The sequence below is a fragment of the Artemia sp. Qi Xiang Cuo genome, chromosome 10 (genome assembly GCF_049724085.1).
Source record: "Artemia sp. Qi Xiang Cuo chromosome 10, ASM4972408v1, whole genome shotgun sequence".
Taxonomy (NCBI): Eukaryota; Metazoa; Arthropoda; class Branchiopoda; order Anostraca; family Artemiidae; genus Artemia; species Artemia sp. Qi Xiang Cuo.
Genome location: NC_142803.1, coordinates 20748250 through 20771778, shown reverse-complemented (window position 1 = coordinate 20771778; position 23529 = coordinate 20748250). Strand labels below are relative to the sequence as shown.

Here is a 23529-nt window from a genome sequence, read left to right as displayed (position 1 = left end):
AATTAAACAGGGATGAAATTAAACTTTCGTCAATATAAATTATAATATCACAGGTAACGCAACAGTAATGAGCGATATGGCTTTGATGTATTATTAAATTTAAAAAAAAGGGTTTTCAACTGAAAGTAAGGAACGGCATTAAAACTTAAAATGGACAGAAATTATTACGTATTTTAAGGGAGGGGGTTGCCCCCTCCTAAATACCTCGCTCTACACGCTAAAGTTTTTTGGTAATTTTAAATAAACTTCTTATTGATCTAATTAAACGACCTTTGTGTTTCAGGAGTCGTTCTTAAAGAATTGCGACAAAAAGTCAAATTTTAGCTTAAAGAACAAGGTATTTAGGAGGAGGCAACCTCCCTCATATATGTAACAATTTCTGTTAATTTTAAGTTTTAATGTTGCTCCTTACTTTCAGTTAAAAAAGATTTTTTGTTTTCTTTAATTTATGATCGTTTTTTTAACCAGAAACCCGTCTCCCCTTCCACTGAAAAATTACCCCCTCGGAAGGATCCTGTAAAATATTTAATCCCAGTGGAAATTTACCCCGAAAAATTACCCTTAACATCTCCATAAATAAAATTGAGTCGATAAAGATAAAGTAAGATAATTTTTTTAGAGCCCATTCCATCTGGATGAGCTCTACCCTGATATTAGTGGAACATTGAATCGATACGATCACCCCTGGAACAAAAATGGAGCTTGAAACCTCTACAGGTTGGTTCTGAAATACGCTGGATCTGACAGTGGGATTTTCATTAAGATTACTTGACTTTTAATGGGTGTTTCCTCCTTCTTTGAAAATCAAGCAAATGTTCTCAGGTTCGTAGCTTTTGTTGAGTAACACTAAACTCAATTTATATTATATATATGGAATCAGCATAAAAAGCCAATTCTTTTGATATATCTATTGATATCAAGATTTCGCTTTTTAGAGTTTCGATTACTAATGAGCCTCGTCGCTCCTTAGTTACAGTTCGTTACAACAAACTGTTTAATTTTTCTTCTTTTTTTTTATCAGGCCACTTTGTATGGAAGAAGGAATTTTAGAAAATTCGAAGGGGGCTTTCTCGGTTTGAAATTGAAAGTTCTAGTGCTCCCCTAAAGGGTCCAGAGTAATTGGAGGGGGAATAAAAACAATAACACTCATCAAATTTAAACTACTGTCTTCCGCGCCTCCACACCTTTCTCTACAAAACTTCCTTCCGCGATAATTAGGTCTTATTAATTTGATAATAGATAATAGTAGAGTGCTAACTTATGCTTTGCTCACTCTATGTTCCTTCCTGTGTTATTTGCTCACTCTACGTTCCTTGGAAACTTTTCATGCTATTCTAGGCGACTATGTTTCTTCCTGTGCTATTTGGGGGGGATTACGGTCCATGGCACCTTTTAAGTGCATGTACATATGGATTTGGGTGGATTATGTTCCTTCCTATGCTATTATAAGAGTTTATATTCCATCCTATACTATTACAGGGGTTTATGTTCCTTCCTATTCTATTCTAAGGGTTTATTTTCCCTCCTATGCTATTCTTTGGTGCTTTGTTCCTTCCAATGCTATTCTATGGGACCTCTACACGTGATTAAAAACACATTTTGAAACTACATGCTATTTGCTTGCCTTTCCTTGGTACCTTTCCAAACGAGCGGGGATTCCCCACTGGCTCCTACACATTGCAAAAAGCGACCAATCCTTTACCTATAAAGTGGCCAAGCACGTTTTGAAACTACATGGTATTTGCTTGCCTTTCGTTGGTACCTTTCCAAACGAGCGGGGATTCCCCACTGGTTCCTACACATTGCAAAAAAGTGAGCAGTACGAACGGGGATTCCCCACACAACTTTGTTTCAACTCCATGTTTTTCAACCTGACTGGTTTTTGAGGCAACACCTATTTTTTAGGGGCTAATCAGAGACAGCGGAGGTATTTACTCCTCTCTCTCTCTCTCTCTCTATCTTAGCCTATTTGTTGTTGTTGCTACCTCAGTTTCATTGTGGCAGTGAGAGTGTCAACACATAAAAAAAATGTTCCATACATGCCCACTATGTATGTAGACACTGGGCAGCTGGTCATCATGTGAGAATTACAAAATGATTGACGAGTAAGATGAAAAGTTTAGATTATGCACCCCGTGTAAGTTGAATAGAGGATATGCTGTACAAATTAAAGGTCGTAATTCCTGTCTTGAAGAGGTGGGTGACTCTCATCCTAGAGGGCACCTATGCTCCAATTGCCACTATGATAAATGTAATCAGTGGGAGAATACATATCCCGGTATGATTGGAAAGAATCCTAAGCGTGATTTTAGTTTATTGCTACGAGATTGGTATCGTCGTGGTTTTAGATTATTCTGGGAGGAGGAGCCAGGTCAGCGATTCAACTATTGGAACAAAAAAAGAATATGGTTTCTACGTCATCGTTGTGAAGAGAATGACTACTATGATTATAAGCCCACTGGTTTTTATTTGGCTGTGACGGAATGTGATTCGCCACTTGAGGACACTATTTGTGACATTACTTCAAATAAGCAAATTGAAACATGTGAGTTCTATAGAATGAATGAGAATAGTATCATTGACTATACAAAGAGATATGACAAGAGTGAAGTTACACTCTATTGTAGAAAAAGCGACCCTGACATTGCAGCACATCAGGATCAGTATACCCTGAAGTCAGATGATACACCTACATTAGTTATTATTGACAAATACCTATACCTAGCGGAAGATGAAATCTAAATAGTAGCAAAGTCGTTTTTACCATTTATATACATTTTTCATTTATTAATAAGCAATTTCACATACATTTTTAGAACATTTTATTCATGGGGCACTAAAATCAATATTAAACACGCTTGTAAGTATATTTTCCAATAGAAAGTCGCTCAATCGAGGTAAGTTAAGGTAAATGTCGAGAAACTGCTTTTAGGTATAGCCACGACATCTGAACATGACAAAGAGTAGTGCATGAAAGCCGCATGTCTTAGTCGTTAAATCCTGTACTCTTGATTGATTTTGAATATTGGTTTTCCCACTGCTTTCAATAAACTTGCTGGTGTATGGAATGTAGAATTTAAACGATAGGCTAAGAGGATCAAGAAAATCAATATTCTTCGCTCTTTGAAAGATGCATAGCCAATGGCCAGTCTTCAAAGCCGATGGACTGATATTAACAATGATTAGGGTATTATTAACACTTGGAATTTTTTTCAAGGAATTCCGATGGCATGCAATAGGACTTGTACTGGGACATGTTTGGATCCATACTAAATACGTTGATTATTTGGTTTGTGTTCATGGTGCTAGGTCTAGTAGAACACTGCCGTCGGGTGTGATCTCCCAATAGGTTTCAAATTGACTCAGTGACATTAGCATGATACTCTCAGTCAAAGCATTGGCAAATGTGCACTCTAAGCGTACATTCCCTGTTCGTACTATGTTCATATCCTGAGTAACCGACAAGTCCAAAACAATTACACCATGATTTTCTGAAAACATTGAATCAATTATTCCATTTTCAAATAGTTGGGAGTCATGAACTAGGGATTTCATGGTCAACTCGTATAGAGTTCTATAGGATTTTTCGTCAAATGATAGAGTTTACAGTGGAATATCATTCACTTTGCACCCAAGGCTAGATAGACCGAAAAAATTAAAATCATGGGGGGATTCAGTCCAGGATCCAACGGCACTGCCACTCTTCACAAAGGCCAAAGCCAATTTTGATGGGATTTCCCCATTGATAAATTATGAATCGGTATAGCTACCAGAACCGGCGGCAATGTGACGTTGATTGGTGATTGTATGGGGGACAGGAAGTTTAATGTTGTTGCTATTGGCTCTTAGCCTTTCCACTGCCAATGCAACAGAGCTCATAACCTGTTGTTTTCGAACATGGAGAATTGCCGATGTGATAATGACATTTGCATCGGATGCTGCAGGAAGTTTTATTCTCAAAATGAAATTCGATGGGGCCAGTTGCAACTTTATGTCAATCTTGACATTTGGGGGTAACCATTGAGATATGTTGAATATCTCATGATTTAATTTTCCAACCAGATGATACTCCTGGCTCACTGCAGTAGTCAACTCACCGTCAGTATCAACACCTGATCGATATTCATAGCCCAATGATTGTCCTCTCAACTCCTTGTATGCCTTTGGTGTCATCATCATAAATTGTATGTAGCTTGCATAGTTGGATAAATTATTGCTAGTGCTCACAAATGTTCCATTAATAAATTCATTAATTTGTTTGAACAGGTTGTGTAGAATAGAGTTTACGTAAGAGAGATCGTCGGCGACACTTGGCGTTGTATTATCTGACATTTTCTTCATCGCAAAATTTCAATAAATAAATGTTAATGAAGAATAAATTAAATAGTCTTCATTGGAAAATATTTGAAAGTGAATATTTTCCGAGATGGGTTGTTGGGGATGAAATTGTTCATAATAACCATACTTGACACTGACATCAACATTTTCAGCATTGAATAGATTTAATGAGGAAGTGATTGATGGATATGATTCCTTGTGGGGGAGATAAGTCATCTTAAGAGAAGAAATTCTTCTTTGTTCTAACAATCTTTTTCTTTTTCTTCCTCTGCTTATTGGTCTTCCTTGTTTTATTCCTCAAAGTCCTTATTGATGTCCTTCGCTTCCCGCCTGGGTAGAGACTGATGAGTGAATGAGGCGCACGCATCCTTTTCAATCCCTCCCCATTTTGCCGAGATTTTCATTGCTCATCAACGGCTCTTGCTGAAGATCTAATATTTTCCTTAACACTCTCCATGAAATTCTTGCCCGACCCCCAGTCCTGTAGTGTTGAGGCAGCAAAATTTGATGCAGCAGGTACAAGATATTTTCTGGCAAGGGGTAGTGCAGAACGATATACCCTAGCAAACCAGCTACCAAGACCATAGCCAGACATTGCAGTACGCCCCTTGTAGTAGTCCAATCCATTGCCTATTTGACTTGGACTCAGAGCACCAACATAGCAATCGATATCGGGAAAGACAAATGGAATTCTTCTATTGTTTATTTTAGGTGGTGTTGGCGACGTCGACAATGGGTCGAAAATGACATGTAATCATTGCTAAACCTTTTGTTATTGCTAGAGGATCACCCAATTTACTTCTTAGTGTTAACTGAAAGAGTTCCAAATATGAAGTGTTTACAGGAACATACTGAAGATGCTTTATATTATAGTGATGAATATGTTCATGGGTTGTTTTTCGTTCAAGAACACGTAGGAGGGGGACATTTGAATTACCAACTCTCGATGTTTCCACAATATGCAATATGCATAGAGAAATATGCAAGAGTCCGAGGCAAAACCAGGTGGATAATCAGCAAAAATAACTTAATCCATCCCGTAAAAGGTGCCAGCATTTTTTCCATTGATCATATTCTGTTTAAAGCCAAGAACGTCTCTCAGATTATCATTGAGAATAATTATTTCAGTGTCGACAGGTGAGGTAATTTATATCCTATTGTGTTCCATTGAATAATTAAAATGGAACGTACCATTCCTACGATATGAGATTTTTCTATTGATTGTACGACACAAATCTCTCATATCATCATATTCAATTAATTTCAATTTAACATGTGGATATTCGCTAGATTTAAGTGCTTCAACCCATTCATATTCGACAAAGAGTGACCAATCGAATGGTATAACTTTTATATCATAAACACGATCCTTTCTCAGGATGTCATAGGTATTTTTGAGAATACAATCGACAAAAGCCACTTCATACGCGCCATCAAATTTGATAGCGGGGGAGAGTTTCGTCCAAAAATCACTTGTCTTATTCAAATCGTTGTAGATAGGATCGGAAACGTTGGACATAAAAGTTACATAGAAATCATTGGGCAGTGTCAGTATGTTCAACACCGATCCAAGAATCAAAATCAGATTTGTATCTTTGCCACCGAACAAGTAACTGTTTCCTACCCCTGTGAGTACGAGTCTTTAATATCTTTTCAATTTGATAGATTTCACTATTATTTTTGACTTTTTGTAGTTCATAGTCATAAAACCCGCCGATAATTTCTTCATCTTTGGTATCACGCAAACGATAAGTTATGGGTTTAGTGTCTAGGATTTCTGCCACTTTAAAAAGTTCTGTGGAACACAAGTAATTACCCTTTTCAAAAACATTAGCTGTTCTATTAATTCGAACAGTATCACCAACGTTAAAGTTTTTCTTCTTGACACTCGTTTCATTGGAATATTGTTTAAGAAAGGTGTCAATTGTATCATGATCAGAATGATGAACTTCCTTTGGGGTTGAATTGGACAATGATCGATGAGGTCGTTGATTATAAATCAACATGATTTTATTTAAATCATGAATAAAAGCAGATGCATTTTTCAATGTACAATATCTTGAAATTAAAAGTCGAATAGTTCTTATCAATCGTTCGGCCAATGAAGCCTTTATAGCGCTATGACCAAGATAGAGCAGTGTATTATATTTTGCTAGTACTTTTGCAACATGGGGATTAACAAATTCACTACCACGATCCGTTTGAATTTTTTTTATACGCATCCTGTTCGAGAATACTTTCAACGGCCAGAGCAACATCAACACCTCTCTTCGAGCGCAATGGAATGGCATATGCATAGCGACAAAAACACTGATTGCAAGTAGAATGTACTTGTACGGTGTATTGTGACGTCTTTGAATCTCATCTAGAGTTAGGAGATCTGCTTGCATTATATGCAATGGGAAAAATGCTTTAGTTTTTCGATAATGATTAGCACGAAGTCTGTGATTTCTATGCAGAGTGTATCTTGATTCATTTTGAAGATAGTCTTGTACACTTTTAGCGTGAACACCAGTGACTTTGGAAAGAGTGGTGGGGGAACTTAAACCCCCCACTAACCAATATTTTCGTAAACACGTTTCAGAACTTCAACTATTTTGAATGTAAGCGTGTAGTGCAACGTCCACTACCCTTTGGTATACTTGTGGTTGGTGGTGGTTGTGGTGACGTTGACTTGATACGTCTTCAAGTTTGTCTAGCCATCAGTGATCTGCTTCTGCTCCTCCTTATTGTCAAGTTTTCACTGGGTGTGTTAGTATTTTCCAAAATTGATTTAAAATCTTCTTCCTCTTCTTCATGTTCATATTTTAATTGTGTTGTTGATGCATGTTCATTTTATTTTTTTAGAATTTACCTATTGCTAATAAGGGTTTTGGGGAAGTTTAATGTATTTAGAAAGTTGTGTAGATGAGCGTCAAATGATAATAGTCCTTTACGATTTGTAACCATATCATAGATTAAATCAAGTAGATTATAGCTCTTGCCTTGAATTATAATCTCTTTCCCACTGCTATCAAATTGAATATGATCTTGACTACTTTCCATGAGATAATTTTTGAGTCGTTTACTTTGTTCACGGTATGACTGGGGCATTAGATTTCCAATTTTCGATACAATTGAATCCAATTCCTCCTTCTTTAATTGTGTTTCAGCAGCAGCAGAATCCTGAGGAGATGATTCTTTTTTGTGATCAATACCACTGGCCTTCGCACGATAGGGCTTATGTTTGTCCACTCGGCGAAGTGCATCTTGAAGTAAAAGCAGTCTTTCATCATCCTCAATATTTTTTTTGTCACTGAATTTACTCAGATTGTCCTCAAAGTGGTCCACGGGTGAGAGAGCGAATTCTATGTGAGTCAATTTATAAGGTTTAACCATATAGGGAAAACTGTTTACAAGTGCTGCAATTATCAGCAGTAAAAGTGTGAAAAAGCTACCGCCTGCCAGAAGAAGTCGTTTCCTTTTAAAATTCTTTTCTTTGTTTTTAGAGGCCAATGTACGTACAATGGAAAGATGTTGCTTTGCCTGTTGCTTAACTACTTCTGGCAATTGGACATTTCCCTCGATCAAATATAAAAAAAGCTCAGATTTTAGATTAATGAAATCACTATCAATAACATGTATGAGTAAGGCTTTCCTAAGTTGGGGTTTTGAAGCACTTAGAACTGAAAATAAATGTCTATTTTCATGTAGTTTCTTCAGTGTCATGATAGCGACTAAGGTCTTTTTACAGTTCACAGGGAGATGTACTGTAATTTCATTGTCAAATATATCTGTGACTACACGGAAATCCTCGGTTATATTTTGATTCAGATCTAATGGGATATAGCCGTAGGGTTTATTAGGTGCCTGATTGTACGCTGAGAACAGAAATTTGGGGGCGCCTGGATATATTTGTTTATTGAGAGTTATTAGCGAGCTAGAATCACGAACAATTCTGTAGATGATATAGTAGGTGCAGTTCAATGCAAGTGTTCGCATACATTTGCTCTGATGAAAGAGATAGTGTAGAATCAGAATAACGGAAATCTGATCATCATGAGAGCGAACGGTGAACAATTGTAGCATTTCCTGGGACCATTGTTCAATAGATTCAGCCAGATCGTCAATAATCAGCCAAGAGTTTGATTCAATAATGTTGAAAACATCAAGTCCCTGTATGAATTGTATCTGCACCAATCCTGTTGTGGCAATTGCTTTTATTTTATCGCATGACTCCTGCCAAATACTGTAACAATAGTAGATTTTTTTCGGCTTTTCCACAAACATTTATCGCAATTTTTAATTATTTTAGTTAAGAGTGTATATTTTGCCCGACATTGACGGCCCACACAGAAACGATCTAAATGTTGTTTTAAATTGATACAAGCTCCCTTCAGCAGTTCACCTGGACAACTAACTGTAGACTATAGTTGTCTAATGACATAATAATTTCCCTATTACTAGTCCGTTCAAGAATAATAATGAGAAGAACAAAATCAATAAAGAATCGTATTTCTTGTATTATAAACAGCACTTTACAGATAACAAAGAAAAATACACTTTTTAAATTTATAATAAAAAAAATGCACTAGAAAAAAGCACTTTAATAAATATACTTTATTTATAAATACAACATTTAATGAAAAATATACTTTTTTTCAAAGCAAAATGTATATTTACAAAAAAAAAATCTGCTCTAAGTAAAAAAGATAACTTTGGTAGTGGCGGTGCGCCCCCCCCACTGACGGGCGCCCCCCCCCAGGCCATGAGGCCACCTCCCCCCCTCCGCGAGCCCTCCCCCCCCAAGGTTTTGGGAAAAATTTATTGGACTTTATTCAAACCGAGACTTTCCCTATGGTTAACACATTCGGCTCGGTCGGAAGTTAAATAGTGCCGCAGGGGGAGGGTAGTTACACCGTCTTGAAAAACATAGACATTGTCGGAAATAGTACTCATGGCAATTTTTTCTACATTTACAGTGAAGTTCCTGTAGTTCAAGGAACGAATTACCAGCAATTTTGCTCGTGGAATCGTATTTTCAACAATACGCTTCCTATAGATGTCCGAATCGAAATTGTTATCCACATAGCGCGTGGGCACTCTTTTGCAACGTTTCTTGATTTCCTCGTCGTGTGTCTGTATAAAGTACACCTTCAGACTTACAAACATACCAAGGGAAATCATGTCGCTTCCCGTTTCTGATTTAAAAAATAAAAGCTGATTTGGCGCCCAACGTTTCACTAGCTCCGGGTAAAGCCCACTCTAATTGGTGTAGTCCATCCATGAGCTGATAATTTCACCGTGCGCCAAATCATCAAGTAGATTTGGGGTTTTTACTTTTAGCAGTAGAGAATCTGTGTCCCCGTAGCAGACCTCTACTTGCCCTTTCTCCGGCCACTGTACCTTAGCCACATTGTAGTAGAATTCTAACACGAGTTTTTTAGAGATCTCCAAGATCGCACTGCCTGCAGCAATATTTTTATTCAGGAAAATGCTTCTTTTTTTCCTATTCAATAGTACCATGTCCGGGCCAATGATTGTGAAGTAAGTGTAATTTGGATCGGCAATAATTTGAGCACATTGTTTGGAATCGGTCACGACGTCACAACGATTCCTATTGCGAACACTCTCGCACATTTTACCAAAAGCCGAATTCAAAATGAGCTTATAAATGTCTTTTTCGGCTTTCGTCTGTGCTTCAGAACGTTTCTTGAAAAAAGTGTCAACAAACGTTTTCAGATAGGGTTTTTGACTAAACTGGAGGGCTCTATGAACCTTTGTGACGTTGAAAACGTTGTTGTATATCCATTTTAAAGCCACATGATGTACAACAATATTTTTTTTCGGCAGGTCAGCAATAAGTTTTTGTTTTGAAGGTGACCAATGCAATCCGTCCACCTCGACTAAACGCCTATTGCGGGGGCTCAAAGAGTCCCTAGTCACAGGTCTATTGATGCACGGAAAAACAAAATCCTTTACTGAATCGTGAAGCTGAACTGGTATCTCCCCATCAATTTAAAAAACCATTCAACCAGGCCATTCTTCTCAATAATATCAATGTTGTAGAAATGGGGAGCTTGAGGATCATTGACTCATTTATAGTCATGACTAGGCAGCGCTTATTGGGACAAGGCCGAGGGGTAGAGAGAATTAATATGAAGAAAAACTGCATCTAATTTTGTCCCCGTCTTCTCCAGTTGGATCAGTTTCCAAGATACGATCTCCGTGAAAAACATACCCACCCCTAATTGACCTCTTGATGAACAGGTGCTGATCAATTTCGGTGATTAGCCCAATTTTTTCCCCGCTAATTTCTAGGATGTGGATGTGAATTTTAGGATATGGCGATGAAAAATAATATCCTAAATCAAGATTAAATTCCCAATAGATTTTGCCCGTATTTTTACACATAATGTCTAGCAGAGTTAACACATCACTCGACAAATACAGCTTGCAGTAGTCAAACCCATTTTTACATCCTCCCTCTGCCCACACTTTTTTAGCAAAACTGTATTCATCGGGGGTGCACCTACGATCGTGTAGACTGTCGTAAAACAATTCGATCGATGGAATAGTTACCTCGGCCAATCTCAACATGGAACAATAATAATCACAAGGATAGATGCCCTTGACCGTCAACAAATCGTATAAATCATTTGGAAATTGTTGCTTGAGAAGGGGGAAAGCGTTGCAGCCGTCATCGTTTTTCTGCACTTGAATTAATTCGCTCAATGATTTGGGGAAAAAACTGAAGAAATTCAAAAAGCGAATTTTATTTGTTTACTCAACGGCATCTACAACATATTCCCACATAAATTCCAAAAAAGCGACTGTTCCGACGATTTACGAATTATTTTGTAGGAAAAGCTGTCTATCACCCTTGCATCATCCACTGTTCCATTTCTTTGAAGATGTGCCATTGCTGATAGCACATACTTCAGATCGTAGTTAGAATTATGCATAAAAACCGGAAGAAAGAGTTGCTGTTTAATTTTTAAATTACATGAATTGTGAGCCCAACCCCGAAAGTTACTTTTTCCCGTTGAATTGGGGTCAATAAGATGATTTTGATCCTGGACTGCGTCTTTTGGGGCAAGAACACCCCTACAAACCCAACAAAATGTCCCCTTTTCTAGTGCCAGTTGTTCCTTATCTAATAATGACATTGGGTAGTTGGTGTGACGCAATCGTGAAATTGCACCGTTCGCTGTTTTTATTAAAGACACCAATAACATCTCCATGATACCCTCCTCGTCCCAAGCCAAAAAAACTCTTCCAGCTGCATTTTATTGCTGGAATCGCGACGGGTATGCACATAGGAACACGCAACTAGTTTGTGTTCCTTGCCTATATTTGGCCTTGATGGGTCCGATACCTCCACCAGTCTTGATTCACAATCCAAACACACTTTTTCAACCTGTAGCAGGGAATTTTGGAAGTTTTTAAATTGTAAAGTATCTTTGCCTTCTGCTGGCATTTCTATTCTTTGATTGCCATGAATTTTGCAATATCTCATTTGATCCGTGAATGTTTGTTCAGTTCTGAATGGGGAAAGGCACATGGGGCAATTGAGACGACCCCCTTCCTTCACGCCTTGAGAAAAAACTCAACTTATTACCATAATGGGGAAAAAATGACCTTAGGAATTTACCTATTTGGGAAGTTCATAAATAACCAAAACCTAATTTTTAACAGTATCTACCGACGGTGTCCTAACTGAATTTACATCTTTGGGGGGCTCATAAATAACCCAAACCCAATTTTTAACATTATCTACCGACGGTGTCCTAACTGAATCCCTTTTTTATTCGGTTTCTTTCCCCCATTTGCAAATTCAGTGTCATACTGGAGAACAACCACCGCCAACCCAAGATTTTCGTTTGTATTTTCAAATATGGTTATTTCTTTTAAATACACCGGATACTTCCCCTCTAAACAATCAAAATTTACTTTAGGAAAATTTTCCCCACCGTTACGCGCAAGTCTGTCGAGATTTTTTATTGTTGAATATTTTTTTTATTTTTTATGGGCTGTTGCTAAAAATGCATATTTAAAGCATTCCAGCCTTGTTTCAAAACTGAAACTTTGAACTCCTCCTGTAGCCGACAAATCTGGGTGACATTTTATTTTGTTACCACCCACCCCCCTTAAACTACAGTTTTTTTTTTAAATCTACTGAGATTCAGATCCATATGTTGAATGTATAAAATTGTGGACCCGCTTTCCCTTTCGTTAAACGTGCCCAAAGTTGATATTAATTTATTAACCCAGTTGAAAAATTTACCCTCAAATTCATTTAGACCTGGGTAAAAAGTTTGATTACCGGTTGAAAAATGAAAATAAAAAATGTCCCCAGATGTCCCCTTTTGTAAATAAACTTTTTGATTTACCGATGCTTTAATCCCCCCTTGACCCCCCCCCCCCATTTCTGAATCTGAATGTCAATAAGTGCTCGAATTCTGTCGATGTAGGTATGAAGAACATTTACAGGGTGTGTTAAAATGACACTCCCGTCAACCAGGTTTTCCTTGGGAGGATTAAAATGTACCCAATGTGTTTGAATGTGACCAAAAGAAGATACCAACAAATAAAATTCACTTAGTTCTGGAGACATGAAACTATTATCATTTTTTGCGCTTGTTTGCACAGAATTCAAATAACGAATAATAAATTTATCGTCAAAAAGGTTCGCCGGGAAAATTAGTTCCAACACTTTTCATTAGGCTATCCATTTCTTCAGTTGTAGATTGAAAATCCAGTGGGATATTAAATGACGTACCTTTACTAACATCATCCGGCGAGAGGGGACAATTACCCATGATACTTTGAAGTCCTGGGCCAGGGAAGGCAGTTGTTTTCGTAGCTTTCCCCTGAAACTAGAAAATGAATGGATTGAGGTTTTTTTCTTTGAGGAAATTTTATCACAATTGTAGCACACTAGTTTTTTCTTAGTTGGATTTATCAAACAATTTTTTTTAATTGGATTCATATTTATCAAACAAATGCATAATAAATTACGAATTTTTGCTTATAGCATTATTTACAAAACAAATGCATAATAAATTACAAATTTTGTTAATAACACACACGCACACGCTCACACACACATGCGCACACACTCACGCACACACACACACGTATGCGCACACATGCGTACACGCACACACACACACACGCACACACACATGCGCACACACTCACACACACACGTATGCGCACACACGTTCACACACACATGCGCAAACATGCGCACACACATCGCAACGTTCGACTAATAGCAATAAAATATGGTAGAAGAAAATCAACTCAATAATTGTCTTAATACCTCATTAAGAAAAAAATTGACTCTTTTTTTCCTACAAATCTATTCATCCATAAAAAATAGCAATCAGATTCCTTTTCCTACAAATCTACTCGTTTAATGTTGTTTTTTTTCTTAATTGGATTCGTATTTATCAAACAAATGCATAATAAATTACGAATTTTTGCTTATAGCATTATTTACAAAACAAATTCATAATAAATTACAAATTTTGTTAATAGACACACACACACACACACACACGTATGCGCACACAAATTCATACACACACATGCGCACACACGCGCACACACATCGCAACGTTTGACTAATAGCAATAAAATATGGTAAAAAAAAAATCAACTCAATAAATTGTCTTAATAGCTCATTAAAAATAAATTGACTCTTTTTTTCCTACAAATCTAGTCATCCATAAAAAATAGCGATCAGATTCCTTTTCCTACAAATCTGCTCATTTAATGTTGTTTTTTTTTGTTTTTTTTTCTTAATTGGATTCGTATTTATCAAACAAATGCATAATAAATTACAAATTTTTGCTTATAGCATTATTTACAAAACAAATGCATAATGAATTACAAATTTTGTTAATAGCACACACGCACGCACACACACGAACACGCATCAAACACACTTGCTCACACACGCGCACACGCATACACACACATGCGCACACTCTCACACACACACACACACACACGTATGCGCACACACGTTCACACACACGCTCACACGCACACACACACACGCACACACACGCACACACACATGCGCACACACTCACACACACACACAAACACACACACACACACGCACGTATGCACACACACGTTCACAAACACACACATCGCAACGTTTGACTAATAGCAATAAAATATGGTAAAAAAAAATCAACTCAATAATTGTCCTAATAGCTCATTAAAGAAAAATCGACTCTTGTTTTCCTATAAATCTAGTCATCCATACAAAATAGCGACCAGATTCCTTTTCCTACAAATCTACTCGTTTAAAAATCTACTATTTGTAATAGCAATAACGTAAAGTACATTAGGTAAAATACCTACATTTCCAAATTCAGACTGCACTTGTATGCCTGAATAAACTGGCAAAGCATGAAGGGGGGTGCCCTCACAATCTTGAGTAGACAAGACTGATGCATTATGAGAAGCCATCCATTCCCTCTTGAATTTTCTGCCAGGTTGCATAGAGGTTTGTGTAGAGCTGACACTGGAATGAGAGGGTCCTGGCTGGTCCAGAGAACTTGTAATGGAGCTAGCATATCTGATGATAGAAGGTCTTGCAGCTTGCATCGATTTGGTATCGTTCCATCTTGGTCTCTTTTCGGGGGAGAGTAATTGTATGAATCCACCTCCTCCTTAAAAAAGAAGAAAAATTTAGTAAGGAAATAACAACCGCTCTTTTACAGATAAATTGCCCTCTAAAGTTGATTCTGATGTTTGTAGCGCTCTATCTATTAGTTCTTTATAAATATTTAAAAAAGCTTCTAAAGTAAAATTTTCAAAAATTATGAGTTTGGAGTGAAGGGGGATTTCAAAAACATCGTCCCTTACATAATCTGTCCTCAAAAGTTGACTATGATGTTTGTGTCGCTCTATGTCTTAGTGCTTTAGGAGTATTTAAAAAAGGTTCTAAAGTAAAATTTTGGAAAATTTTGAGTTTGGGGGGCGGGAAGGGGATTACAAAAACATCTTCCCATGATATAAATTATCCCCTAAAGTCAATTCTGAGTTTAGTGTAGTATTCTTTAATTAACGATTTTAATATCGATTTTTTAGTATACCATAACGCTAGACCCTATTTTAAATTGACAAGATTGTTCAAACATCACTTATGCATCGCACGTCAAAGGCTTTACTTGATTTTAATTTGATTATAAAAATAATCTATTTTTCAATGAAACCATTACAAATCATTTTAAACATGTTGTAATAATAATGTCAGATAATACGCATGCAATATGTTTTTTGAACATTACCACTCTTGCTCACATGGTTAGACACAGGTGCTTTTAGGGCTGAAACTCTCTTCTTTATAAGAGGGACAGAAATGTTGTGAAGGTACTAAATATTTTTCAGAAATGAAGATCGTAAACAGAGCAGGGGTGGAGGGATTGCATTTTTATAATAGAAAAAAGAGCGTACTTTACTTTTTCTAGCGACTCTACTCATCAGATTGTAGGGTTTGTATTGTTGGGGGGAGGGGGGTTATGACCCTGAAATTCGAATTTACTGGAGGAATTGTAAAATAATTGTATTTGGAAATAAACTTGGAAGTTTACTAAACTATATTGATAACGTAAACTGAGATATCTATAACTTCAATATCAATAACATTTAGTGTGTTATCCATGATATGGTAAATCATTATGAAAATTTAATCTTAAAGTATGAGCATTTTATACAAAATCTCAAGGACGAATAAAAAATCAGTCCTTTTATTTATAACCAATCACCAATCAACTTACCGTATATTGAGCAACCTCCCCTGTCTCTGATTGGACCCCTAAAATACGGATGTTGCCTCAAATAACAGTAGGGAACAGAAACCCTTAGAATAGCATGGGAGGGAACATAAACCCTTAGAATAGCATAGGAAGGAACATAAACCCTTAGAATAGTATAGGAAGGAACTTAAAGTATACAAATCCATAAGTACATGCTCTGGAAAGGTGCCAAGGAACGTAAAGTAAGCAAATCCATAAGTATATGCTCTGGAAAGGTGCCATGGAACATAATCCCCACATATAGCACAGGAAGGAACATAATCTAGGCAAATAGCATGGGAAGGAACGTAGAGTGAGCAAACAACACAGGAAGGAACATAGAGTGAGCAAAGTATAACTTAGCACTCTACTAATAATTACATAATTTGATAATTAGGTCTGTTGATAATTGGATGATTAAGTCTCTAAAGGTAGTCTCCAAATACCTAGAAGCAGTGGTACATCAACTCAAAAAAAAAGCTTTTTCCTTGAATTCCGTAAACTTTGACAATTACTCAGAAAATTTTCCAGTCGATTCCCAATACTCCCTAAATAGGGGACAAGCACACCTCCCGAACCATCCATGTCATACGAACTCCAATGTCCCCTGCGCAGTGGCACACAATTTGCGGGTGTCCTTTTTTTAGTCTTATTTTTTAGATAACAACTCTTTTTAATAAATGAACTCTAACTCATTTCTTTAAACAAAAAATTAGAACAAAATGCAGCAAAATGATATGCTTATAATAAATCGTCGATAAATATTTGCGTATATTCAAGTTTGTAACACCCTCCCACAGGCAAATACCCTCCCAGATATCTCCCAGAAAATCAATATCAGTGAATAAATAACGTCACTATCAGTGACCCGAAGCGAACAGTATTACATAGAGTAATTAAGCCAAACTTAAAACGGAAATATATAACCACAAATAGGACTGTAGCTAACACCCCTAAGGCTTCTACAGGCCAGAGCGTCATCTGTGCTTTACTAAAAACTTAATATGTTTTTTCTCTTTAATAACGTTAAAAAATCCAAAATTACCCAACCTTCAACGAATGATAACATTATATAATTAACAGTCAGCAACTTTTTAACAGTTCTTTCTAGTTGTCCTGGTCATTGCAACTATGAAAAATATATCACACTGCTCAAAATAAAAAATTGTTTTCTGTGAAATGCGAATGACACTCTGCCCTATAAAGGGCTTAGAGGCATTAGCCCTACTCCTAATTGTGGAGATTTCTAATCGCTTGAAATATATTATTCATTGTAAGTCATGTTCGTTTTGGGTCTCATTTATTCATCGATACTGATTTCTGTTTGTTCTAATTTTGAATTATTATTTGACTTTATCTCTACTCGCCTTTGATTCAATGTAGTTTTTTTATACTTCCTTTTTGGGGAAAGCTTTTAAATTAATTTTTTTCAAAGACGAAGAAGGGAGCTAAAACTGGGTAATTTAAAAGAAACTCTAATTACAACCACGGACATTGGCAGCATATTGTCTGGGGGGGGGGGGGCAGTCGATAGTGTGATGGAGGGGGAGATGAAGTTATATCGGCATGGGCGTACGTAGCTTCTTGCCTAGGGGATGGGGTAACCACTTCTGTGATGAAGGGTGGGGGGGAGCTGAAGTTATAGTGGCAGTTCGCAAAAACTTATATTCCCAACAAGTTCTATCATGCTTATGAAATTCTAATTAATAAGTAATCACCAAAAATTATAAATCATCGATATGCTTCACCGTTAACCTTATTGGATTACAGCTAAATCTTTCCAAGACATTATGGATGATTGCTTCTTGTTCGAATTGAATAAATTTGTTTGAATAAATTTTTGTTTATTTCCAGTTTTTTCCACCGTCTACCTTTTATCAACTGCTTTTCCAACCATCTACTTTTTTAGCCATATCTAATGTAAATTTGAATGTCTAGGGGGGCAGCTGCCCCCTCCCTCCCCCTCCCTACACCCATGATTACAACACTGTTAACTGCATTTTGGAGACAATCACGCTTATTAGTTGGAGGAAGATCGGGCAATTGTCCCCCTAGGTCACTCCCCCTAGTTTTAGAAAACAAACTTTTTTGAAATTTTCATTGCAAGAAAATCGTCAAAATAAAAAATCCCCCGCCCCCAGATTTTGAAAAATACATTTTATCTCCCATCCTACATTTTCATGAATTGACGCCCCCTGAAGACCATCATGGGCTTCATTTACTAATTGGAATATATAGAAAAGTTTATTTGTGGAACAATTGTTAAAATGTCTTTTAAACTTACCTCTTGTGAAATAAAAACGAGTGGCTTAAGAATAGCTTCCAAAACTATTACAAGATAGTATTTATATTCAATCCAAGTCCAACACATAAATCTCCATAGTTCGCTACTTCTCCAGTACTATCAACGGGAAGCTTTGCTACAAACTGGAGAAAGTTTCGACCCTTATGAGCATGTGACATAACAGATATTGGAAACAATAGACCAAAGGAGACGGTAAAAAAAATTTCTTAGAGTGCTGTTTTAATTAACAAAACCACTCTCTGTCAGATATGTCGTAATTAATTAAATGGATTTTTTTCATTATTTGGCTACAGGTTTTAGAAAACAATTACAAAGCACACACTTTGCCTGAATTAGAAACATTTTGAAAATGATTTCTGAATTGAACGCTTTTTTGATGCTGAGGAAAAAAATTATATTTTCGGAATCATTTATCGAGAATCATGAACAGGTTTTGAAAATGAAGCCCTGGCCTCAACCTCGTCAAACTGGCGCAGTAAAAGCTTGACTTCCGTAGTCAGGGTCTTTGGAAGAGTTGTAGCAACTTTGACTAATAATAATATCATCGGAGCAGCACTTGTAATTGTACCGGATGGACAAATTCTAGGAGCACTATTTACACAGACTAGTTTTTAAGCAATAATTAGCTGTATACCAACTGCCGAGATAGTAAAAAAACCAAATTATTTAAGATTTTACCGTCCCCTTATCATTTAACCTTCTTGAATCTTTACGCCATTAAATAAAAAAAAACAAGTTTTTTTAACTGAAAGTAAGGAACGACGTTAAAAATTAAAACGAACAGAAATTATTCCGTGTATGAAAGGGGTTGTCCCCTCCTCAGCGCCTCGCTCTTTACGCTAAAGTTTTTATTGTTTGAAAAAATAGAGTTGTGATAAAGTCAAACTTTAGCGTAAAGAGCGAGGCGTTGAGCAGGGGACAACCCCTTTCATACACAGAATAATTTCTGTTCGTTTTTAGTTTTAACGTCGTTCCTTACTTTCAGTTAAAAAAACTTGTTTTTTTATTTAATTTTTGAATGTTTTTAAATTAATGCAGATTTTGATTTTAGCTTATCGCACATGAATAATCAAAACCAAATTTGAATATTAGTTTTACTTTTATTCGGTTAAATGGCTTTCTCGAAACTCGTTTAATTCTATTAACGAACGTTTTTATTAGTAATAAATATACGTAACTTACGAATTAACTTACGTAGCGAACTTCAACATTCATAGATTTTTAATACGTATATTAGAGGGTTCGCCCCCTAGTCAATAACTTGCTCTTTAAGCTAAAGTTAGAGGTTTGTTCCAATTCTTTAAAAATGACCCCTTAATCACAAAGGCCGTTAATTAGAATAAATAGCTCTTACGAAAGTACTAAAAAACCTTTGGCTTAAAGAGCGAGGTATTGACTATGAGGCGAACCCAATCATATTCGTAATGTTTTCTGTCGTTTTAAGTTTTGATTTTGCTCATTACTTTCAGTTGAAAAACTTGTTCTTTTTATATAATTTCTGATCTTTTTTTTAAATAATGCTGGGAAATCCGCGCCCCCTTCATAGCAATGTACCTTTACCTTCCCCCATGAAAACTTCCTTCTTGGAAAGATCCTCCCACATAACCCCCGGGCCCCCCCCCCCTCACTACCAGAAAAAATCCCCTCTTAAAAAATCTGTATACGTCCGAATAACCATTGCCACATGTCAACATTGTGAAAAGTTCATAAATTTCAGCCCTCCCTCTGGGGACTCCGGGGGGTTAAATCATCCTAAAAGAGATAGTTATGCTAGTTCCGACCATGCTGAACAAAATGGCTATCTCGTAATTTTGATCGCGTGACTTTGGGAAAAAATTAGCGTGGGAGGGGGCCTAGTTGCCCTCTATTTTTTTGTCACTTAAAGTGGCACTAGAACTTGTAATTTTTGCTCCAATGAGCCCTCCCACGATATTCTACGACCACTGGGTCGACATGATCACCCTGGGAATCACCATGGGAAAAAAGAAAAAAGAAACACGCATCCGTGATCTTTCTTCTGGCAAAAATGCAAAATTCCACATTTTTGTAGATAGGAGCTTGAAACCTCTTCAGTAGGGTTCTCTGATACGCTGAATATGATGGTGTGATTTTCATTGAGGTTCTATAACTTTTAGAGGGTCTTTCCCCCTTTTTTTGAAAATCAGCCAAATCTTCTCAGGCGCGTAACTTTTGATGAGTAGGACTAAACTTGATGATACCTATATATTTGAAATCAGCAAAAGAATCAGATTAAAATCTGATTCTTTTGATGTATCTATTGGTATCGAAAAAGTGTAAATTATGTAGTGGCCACGGGATAGGGGTTTTGAGCCCTACTCATGTTAATTTTTGCTGGTTTTGAGTTTGACTGGGTTATTTATTGTAATTTCTGTTCGTTTTAGGTTTCATTTATTCTCCGACGCTGATTTATGGTAGTTTCACGCTTGGCAGATTATTTCATTTTATTTTTGCTCATTTTTGGTTTAATTGATTTCTTTACTTTTCTTTGAAAAACTTATTCTGTGGAATTTTTTTTTTTATTTATCATAAAAAGAAGAGAATTTCAAAAAGAACAAGATTTTTTAATAATAGAGTTAACAAGAAATTGTACAAACAATCAAATACCAAATATTTCGAATTCAAAAAAAAAATTATTTATAAACGGAGGGGGGAGCTTAGGTCGAACTAACTTTTAAAAAAAGGTGCGGAGAATATGAAAAAACATAACAAATAAGAGCTTTACAAGAACAACTTGAGCGTTGAAAGAAAAACTCATACCTCTCAATTGGAGCCAATAAATACCAAGCCAGTGTCTGAGCGGCCACTTTTCAGGTGGGTAAGCCCGTATTAGAGTAATTGCACCACATGCAATTTACATTAACTGCCATGTTTATAGAGTCAACTTTGTGTTGGGTGATTCTATTCAGAACTGGAGATGAATGGCATCTTTCTTCTCCAATCTTCAAGAGCTGTACTGTTTTATCACGAATAGCAATACACACCACCAACTGTCTGTTAATGCTCCAAAAGCCATTGGCATAACTGTCCTTCAGCTGGAGAAATCATCTTTTACATGATGGGCATACTGAAATAGATTGATGAACAAAGTAACGAATAGATACAACTATATTTTGGCTGTTTTTTCACTTACTGAAGCCTCGAGTGATGTTGAATCGGCATCTCAGGCACACAGACTAGCAACCATACTTAGACATTTTAATTTACCTTTCTACTCCATCTAGCAGGGAAAATGTGCAATGAACTCTGTCCGACCAGCTGCAGGTGGTAGACCTAGTTTTCTCTAAAGCTACTGGTCTTGTTGCAACTGCGAGAAACAATTATAGACATGCGAGCTGACGATAGTTTTGATGAAATGTTTCATAAAGCATAAGAATTTTCTCTTGAAGGTGGCCCCACTAAAGACCTTTTGTAAAGTTTTCAGAATTATGATTCTTCATGTAAAAGACCAAAGCTTGCACAGCAAGTAGCTTCCTGCTTACGAAATGTTGTAACCATGTCGACTTGTCGACGAATCATGTCAACGAATCAACTAAAAATAATTTCAGAAGGGACAATTATCTTGACACAGACAGATTGTGCTCCAAGTTTAAAAGCCGCTTCATGAATGCTCTTCCCCTGTTAGAGTCTCCGCGTTAGATGTTGATTCACCGCACTTTATCAATACTAGCTGACTAGCTAGTGTAGCAGCGCAATACAAAGATGCTTATATTGACACAACTCTGTTAGCCTTACCAATGGATCTTGTGAGACTATAAGCGTAAACCCAAAATAAATCCGATCTTTCATCCCTTAGTTCTATGTTTATCCACCTTAGTTCTGCCTATGTTTATCACCTTAGTTAGAAATGATGTATGGACGGATGGATGATAGACTTGTCTATAAACAAGTGAAATGACATCATTTCAAACAATCCTAAGAAGGGCTTATGCTAGATTTTGCCTCTCACCCGGACTATCTGTCTTAGCTTTTTCTAAAATTAAACCATGGCTTGATACCCGCAACTACATGATTATAATTAAAAATAAAGACTATTTAGCCAAAAAGATCTCTTTTAATTTCGCAATTGTCTGATGACAATGTCAATAGCGTATTCTGAAGTTTGGAAAATTATGCAAATCTTTATTACTCTGTCAATCACAAGGGCTAGTAATGAGATACTCTTTTCTACACTAAGCCTGATTAAAACCTGTTTAAGACCAATACTGGGCGACGAAAGGCTCAATAATCTCATGTTGATACTTAGTGAAAAGGCTCTTGTGAAATTGTTGGATTTCGATGCTATGGTTGATATTTTAGTAAAACTGAGACCTTGTCTATTCCCAATGTTGCAATAAAACTTTAAATTATTTACCAAATATGTTCTATCGGTATTCATGAACCACTTTTAAATTGCTTCTTAAAATTATTAATCGTTTTTGGGAGAGGCCAGTGCTAACAAACTGTGAAAGAATATTGCTCTTCAGCAACTGTGAGGCAGCCACTTTAGGGGGCCCATAGAAGTTGTTTAGCCCAGTCCCCCCTAGCTCATAATGAAATGACGCCGCTGACTTATATACTAATAGTAATCTTAATCAGAGGCAAAGCTATAGCGTTGCCTATAGTAAAGGCCATAAGGCTTCAAGGTTTTATTGTTATTAATCAAAAAAAACTTTCTGAAAAATAAGATTTTTAAAGAAAAATAAAGGTCATTTTAAACTTAAGCTCTGCCGATACAAATACCTGTTAAGATAAAAACTCAAAACGACCAGAAATTAAATAAAAAATCAAAGGAGAAAACATGCAACAAGTAATACTATAAATGAATAAATAGATCTTAAAGCAAGTAATGCTTGGATTGAATATAAAAATCAAGCTTAAAACAAAAAAAAATATTTTGCTATTGAAGTATAAATGAAACCTAAAACCAACCGAAATTAAATAGACAATCAATGCAAAAAAAATACAATAGATATTAATGTAAATGAATAAATAAATCTTAAAACGAGTGAAACTTGAATTGAATCCGCAAATGAAGCTTGAAACGAACAAAAATCACTACAAACAAGAGTTTGGGTATCGCCT

General features: G+C 36.5%; 1 protein-coding gene across 1 annotated transcript in view; it reads right to left on the bottom strand.

Annotated features, from left to right (window-relative positions):
• The window catches only part of LOC148947572 (uncharacterized), a 248227-nt gene extending 229650 nt beyond the window's left edge, over positions 1-18577 (bottom strand). The window contains exon 1 of the mRNA XM_089096156.1: positions 18427-18577. The gene's annotated coding sequence lies outside the window, so the exon portion shown is untranslated. The remainder of the gene's footprint in view (positions 1-18426) is intronic.
• Positions 18578-23529: the final 4952 nt, after the last annotated feature.